Here is a 7,380-nt window from a genome sequence, read left to right on the forward strand (position 1 = left end):
AATCATTTATTTAGGCCACAGGGTCTTAAACCTCAGGTTGAACTCTGTGTGGGACTGCCTAACCAAATGCAGAAGTTGAAGAAAAGTTGGCAAAAGTGAAAAAAAAAAGTCTGAATGTGAAACTATCAAAAATCAATTTAAATTAGACACTCTGTGATGAACAAAAGGGTCTCAGGCTGTGCTTGCCTGTGTTAAACCATACATAGCCAATGTAGCCTGTTTGTTTAGTTGGTTGGTTGGTTTTGCTTTGCTTTGCTTTGTTTTGTTTCGTTTTGTTTTGTTTTGTTTTGTTTGAGACAGGGTCTGTCTGTAGTAGTTTTGGCTATCTAGAACTTACTATGTTTACCAGGCTGGCCTCAAACTCACAGAGATCCTCCTGCCTCTGCCACCCGAGTGCTGGGATTGAAGCTTGTAGCACTGTGCCCAGCCAGCCTTGTCTACGTGTGCACACTTCCTGGTATATGCCAAATGAGGGCTGCCCCAAACACCTCAGCTCAGAAGGGGGACCAGTGTATGGTACAAAGTGCAGTGTCTTCAGTGTGCATACAGCGTTATCTGCTGTTGTAGGAATCATGCTTTAATTGTGAGAACAGAATCTTTCTGCATTCTCTACCACCTTTCATCATCATTAAGTATCAAATTAGTGTATCTTTGGGTCGTATTATTAGAATTTAAAACTTAGGGACTGAGTTTTAGATTTGAGTTCATACCAAAACATTGAGTGCATTTTAACATGGGATTAGGACAGAATTTTCAACACTTCTGAGCTGGTTCCAGATATACACCTGCCATGTAGTATTACATACTTACAGAAGGCACTGTTCTCAGCAACGTTGGTCATAAAATCAAAAACATCAGTCGACTCTGAAAAATGTTGAAGATGCTCTCTAGGCTGTAATATCAATTTGCAGCACATTCATGTCATTAGTATGCAGGGTTACTTTAATCTTTTAATAAATGGTAAATTTATATGTATATCAAAAATTGTCTTAAATAAAATTCTTTATATTTTGCCTGTAAATGATTTACAAACTTGTTTTATGTACCTGCATAAAGTTGCATAAAAATTTGTCAGGTTAAAAAAGTGCTACTAGTGGGAGAAGTTTAAAAAGCTAGTTAGGTGAGGTGGTAGGTCTCTATATGTTCTAGGCCAGCTAGGGCTACATAGTGAGACCTTGTCTCAAAACTGAAAACAAAACAAAACAGAATAAAAAAAAAACCAAGAAACAAAACCAGAAGCTAGGCTTCCTCATGGCCCTTTTGGATTGGCATGCTTACCCATCTTTTCAGGAACACTGGAGATTCTAGTAACAGCTGAAAAAAAAGCAGACTTGGAGGGACAAAGTGGGAAGCGCCATGAGAAGCGTCCCTTCTGCTCAAGGCCTAATAACCCTTTCCACCATTGGACAGTTGTCATTTCCTGTACCTGATTGGCTATATCCTGAAGGAGGTGAAGAACTGCCTCAGGTTTACTTATGCTTCCCACTAAAAGGTGATCCAGGCAGAGTGTCTAAGACCAGCATCACTACATTCATCCTCCACTCCCAGAAGCTGCAGGGTGTAGACTGCGATCTCAGTTAGACACCCCCCCCCATTCAAGTTGTAGCCTTCCTCAGGACTGAATGGGATACATTGTTTGGGGTTGCAGTTGACACATTTGCAACAATGAGTGACAGAAAACAAGTCCTGAAGACTTTAGATCCTATCTTAAGGACTCTGCCAGTTTGTTGGTGAGTCATTCATCCTTTCATCACTTGGCTCAGCCAACTGTCACATGTTAGACAACTTTATGGAATACAAGCTCCCTGTCTCCTAGGAAGGCTGATTGAGCAGATGCAGGCCATCTCTAGCTATGGCAAAAGGAGGACATATGTAGCACTGTGTAGTATTGTCTCAGACAATGCCTGGGTGATACAATTTCCCTTTATCCTGTTGCCAGTGAAATTTCTGCCTTCCTGAAGGCTTTGAAAATTCCAGATTAGGTCATTGGAGTGGTGCAATTCAACATTCTGTAGTTCCAGAGTTATGCCTTTGAAGGCTACAATTATACAGGACATCCTCTGAGCCAAACAGCTGTACTCGCTGGCCAAGGATCATCCCACCTGGGTTTGTCGACTCTTTACATCCCCCTCATAGAGGGTCCCCCAGACCCTCACCTGAGTATCTAGTTACTCCCAAGCACCTACTGATTGAAACTCTGACCTGTTTATGGCCTGGAGGGGGGGGTAGAGGGAAGGCAAGGGCTAGAGAATACAGATCAGAGAAGATTAGGGAAGGGCTCTCCATCTGAATAGCTATGGGAAAGCCATCATCCCTGCTAGGTAAAGACTTTCCTGATGTGGTCTTGTTGGGGAGGAGTACCATCCCCCCCCCCAAGGTAACCCTTACACCTATGCCCAGTAAACTCATTGGATCCTCAGAGTGGACTTTGGTGAACTCATACCCCAGTTTGTTGTTGGGACCTTGGTGGGAGGGGTAGAGGTTGTTTGTGCATCCTCCCTGAGAAGGAGGGAGCACTGGCTCCCAGACCTCACTGGGGTACACAACCGAATGAAAAACCACCCTCTTCAGTCCATGTGGGTACTTGGCCTGGGTCCACGTGATTAACTGCAAAAGAAGCTTGTGAACGATTTGCAAACCTCCACTCCCCATGAACGGGAAGGCAATAAAATCTTTTGGCACACCCAATGAATCCACTGAACACTTAGTTCCAGAGTTATGCCTTTGAAGACTACAACTATACAGGACATCCTCTGAGCCAAACAGCTGTACTCGCTGGCCAACGATCATCCCACCTGGGTTTGTCGACTTTTTACATCCCCCTCATAGAGGGTCACCCAGACCCTCACCTGAGTATCTAGTAACTCCCAAGCACCTATTGATTGAAACTCTGACCTAACTGCTTATGCAGTTGTAACCTTAAATAGGTTCCAGTGTGTACTTGTGTGTAGGTTTTCCTGATGGAGGATTTCTCAAGTAGGAAAGTGATTCTATATTATGAGCTAAATTATAAAATTCATATAAATTATGAAATTCCTAGCTGTCATCGACACTGCTGCTGCGTTCCTCCTCCTCCTCCCCCTTCCCTTCCCTGCCCTTCCCCCTCCTCCTTCTCCTCCTCCTCTTCTTCTTCCTCCTCCTCCTCCTCCTCCTCCTTTTTCCATGAAACATCCCTGAAACAATGTCCAGTGACAAAGGAACCAATCTCAGTGAACAAATTAAAAGACAATTTAGTCAGGTGCTGTGAGCACCCTTGAATTGCCATTTCCCCTGTCACCTAATCCTTCTGGACTAAAGAAGATTTATGAGTCTTAGAAATCGGAACTTGTCAAGGTAGTGCCCTTGAGAGTCTGAGGCAGGAGGGTTGCAAATTAGAGACCAGCCTTGACACCATAATGAGTTTGAGGCCAAAGTCAGCTATACATAGTGAAACCGTGTTTCCAGATAATAAAATTGAAATTGACAGTTATCTGAATGAATTTGTGGTGTTGGTAATACTATTGTTTTGAATGGCAAGCAGGTCAGCTCCCACTAAGCAGTTTGATTTCTGATCGTCTGGGAATGTCCGTACCTTGAATAGTGCATTTTCCACTCTCCCAAATTCTGGTGTATAAGCATTATAAGGTTTTAGGTTTTGGTTTTGATTTGTTTTTTGAGACAGTTTTTTGTTTTTTGTTTGTTTGTTTGTTTGTGTAGCCTTGGCTGTCCTCAAACTCTGTAGACCAGGTTGTCCAAGAACTCAGGGATCTACCTGCCTCTACTTCCCAAGCACTTATAGGGAATTAAAGGCATGCCACCACTCGGCACATTATAAGCTTTTTAGTACATTATGCCAGAGTCTATTTTCATCAAGTAAAAGTATTTCAGAATCTATCAGGTCATTTCAGGAAATGACATCAGAGAAAGCCTACCTTTCTACCTGATTGGGATGGAACCTGCCAAGTTGTTTTTAAAGACAGGGTTCCAAGTAACCCATGCTTGCCTGAACCTAGCTTTGTAGCAGATGACCTTTAATTTGTAACTCTTGCCTCCACTCTCCAAGTGCTAGGATTATAGGTGTGAACTACCACACACAGCCTGATTTCAAGTTCTTATGCATGTACATGTTCTTCTATGTGACTGCATAAGGAGTGTGTGCCTGTGGAAGCCAGAGTTCAACCTCAAGTGCTGTTTCTCAGGAGCAATTGATCTTAATTTCCAAGACACAGTCTCACTGGGACCTGGGGCTTATGGATCTGGGTAGACAGGCAGGGCAGCAAGCCTCAGACACCTGCCCATCTCCACCTCCCCAGCGCCGTGCAATCACAAGTCCGTGCCACCACCCCAGGCTTCCTGATGTGTGTTGTGGGGGTTAACTCTTATTACCAATTTCACCATCTCCTCGGTCTTCAACATCACCTTCTTTCTATTTGAACTGTAGCCAACTCTCAGAGCCTTAAACTTCATGTTTATAACTCTTAACTCAAAGTGATTGAGACACTCAGAACTACATACCTGCTGCAGACTTTAAGTTAAAGCTAAACACGTATCTTCCAAAGCAGTCGGGATCCAAACTACTGTTGTATAAGATCATCCTCCAAGCTAAACGGCCACCATTTTCAGGAGTTAAGAGCTCCCTAGTTGCCAATGATCATCACTGATGGCTTGTGGACTGCTGGCATTCCTTTTGGGGAAGCCATTGGAAGGACCATAGGACCATCATCTGAATGTCTTGCCACCCTTCCAACCAGTTAGGTGCAATTCTGCCCCAACTGAATATGACCTTGGTGGTGGTGGTGGGAGGATGAGGTTATATATAGATGGGGGAAGGATGAGAAAGGGGACTCTATCTACACAGTTAAGATGTGTGTGTGTGTGTGGGGGGAGTCTTCATGAGTGCTGGGTGTAGACTTTTCAGTGTTCCCCAGCCTACGTCAATGGTTCTCCAGTGTGAACTGTGGTGGAATTATAATTGCTTTGTCCTGAGGACTGTAGAAAAGGGTAGAGTGAGTTTACAAGTCCTCATGGGAGGGAATTTTAGCAATGCTTAGTAAAAATTTGAAGGTTTTTCTTTTAGATTTGGAAATTCTCCTGTGATGGCTGCAAGCTCTGCCTCAGAGCATGGAGAAAAGCTGATTATGTGCATAGGCCTGGTTGGTCAGAAGTTTTATCTCATAAGGCAATGTCTGCCTGTTTTGACTGTCTTCAAATGGAAAAATCAGAGCATCCCTGTACAGAAGAAGGGAATGGTGAGGTGTAAAGTACTGGATTTCCTGTTCAGACTTTTCATTGTCTCTCCAAAGAAAATTTCAAGGAAGCATTGATTCTCTTTTCCATTTGTGTTCATTACTATTGAAAGCATGTTTTTGACCCTGTATGCGTGGCCGTGCACGGAGGCCAGACAACAACTGTGGGGTTGGCTCTCTTCTTTCCACTTTGTGGGTTCTGGGAGTGGAGCTAGGTTGTCAGGCTTTTGTCATAAGCACTTTGACCACAGAGCCACCTTATCAGCTCACAGCTTATACCTTTAGATCTTTCTTCATTCTAATTAAAAACAAGATATATCTAGACAGGGAATCTGAAAACAATTATTTGTCATAGTACTGGGGATGAAATGGGTATTCCAGCCAACCAGGCCAGGGCCTTGTGCATGCTAGCTAACTGCTCTACGGAGCCACAGCCCTTCCATTTGTCAAGGTTGTTGACTTTCTTTCTTTTTTTTTTTTATTCCAAGTATGCCTTGAAAACAATCTTCTTTTCCACTGTGGCCACTGCTTTTCCACGGCGTTTGTTTAACCTATGTCCTCAACAAATTATACATAGTTTGGGTTCATGATTTTAGCAAATGAACTTTAGCTAGTGACCAAGGAAGTAAAGACCTGGGTTTCTTGAACTGGAAAGAACTTTTGTAAAAATAATTATTTCTTCCCAAATTTAAAAACAAAAAATAAAAATCAAGAAAAAGTATCTGCTCAAGGCTCTTACATGGATTCATTCCTTTTAACTGTACTTTCCAGTTTGACTCTTAAAATTATGATTTTAACCCAGCTAACAAATGAGACCACTTAACCAATCCGATTTAGTAAAAGTCGGGGGTAAAGGAAAGACCATAAAAGTTGGCTGAGATTACATATGGTGTGTTAATGTAACTTGTATTCTCCTGTGTAACTGTCATCTGGGAGACTTACTGCTCCTGCCTGCCAAGGTAGGCCCAGTCGCGGAAGCTTCTAGCCTCCATACAATCTAATGTAGACCTAGAATGTTTTCAGCCAAGCCAGGCGATGGTGGCGCACGCCTTTAATCCCAGCACTTGGGAGGCAGAGGCAGGCGGATTTCTGAGTTCGAGGCCAGCCTGGTCTACAAAGTGAGTTCCAGGACAGCCAGGGCAATACAGAGAAACCCTGTCTCGAAAAAACAGAAACAAAAAAAAAAATTTTTTTTTTTTCAGCCTCTGAGACTGCTGAATAAACTCACCCTTTCTAGTTCTTTCTGAACTCTGGCTGGTCAACTCAGATGTTCTGGCTCAAAATTTTCTCCAAGCTGACTGATCAATCTGGCTCCTCTCTGCTTCTTCTGAATTGCTCTGTTTGACCTTTAACTATAGCAATCTGTTTTGATCTTTTGCCTCATTCTGTCTTTACCTGTGTCTAATTTGTCCTCTCTGCAACCTGTCCCTGTATTACTGTCACAGTAAAACTGCTTCCTCTTCTGTACTGCCTCTTAAATAGCTTCCCTTTCCTCTCTCTTGTGAGAGTTGGGTATAACCTGGCAAATCTTTCTCTGATTCATCACTTTGACTGCCACTCAATTAGACATCACCGTTAAGCATGAGTGCTTCCTTCTAATAAACTAGTTTTACTTTTGTTTGGAATCAAAGGTGTGTACTTAGGGTGTGCCTGTATTCCAGCCAGATTAAAGGTGTGTGCCACACTACTGCTAGTTCAAAGTCAGTGGAGCTTGATGTCCAAGAGGCCATGCAAATACTACTTTAATGGTCCTGAGGGTTACTGGAAGGTCTACTTTGCACCACAACAATTCTGTTGTCAAAACAAAACAAAATGAAATTAATTGGATTTAACAGTTTTAACAAGGAACAGGATCCAGAGTCAGGCAGCACATCAAAGATGGTTCAGAACGCCCCACCTCTAGTGTGGTAACTGTATGTAGAGGTTGGAACAACACAAATATACACAATTACCTCAAAAGTGCAGTTCAGCATTTGCCTTTACGGGCACATTTTGGCAGCCTCCAGCCTGAGACTAGCTGAGTTCCAGTTGTTTGGGGACCAGGGTATCTACTCTTAAATTTTATAACCTGCTTTGCATCTCAAGCTAGAATGCGGAGCGTTATCTAGGAAAGCCATTCTGGACCACATTTTACCGAAAGCATGGATACCAGTTT

This window comes from Mus pahari, chromosome 16, assembly GCF_900095145.1.
Source record: "Mus pahari chromosome 16, PAHARI_EIJ_v1.1, whole genome shotgun sequence".
Classification (NCBI taxonomy): Eukaryota; Metazoa; Chordata; class Mammalia; order Rodentia; family Muridae; genus Mus; species Mus pahari.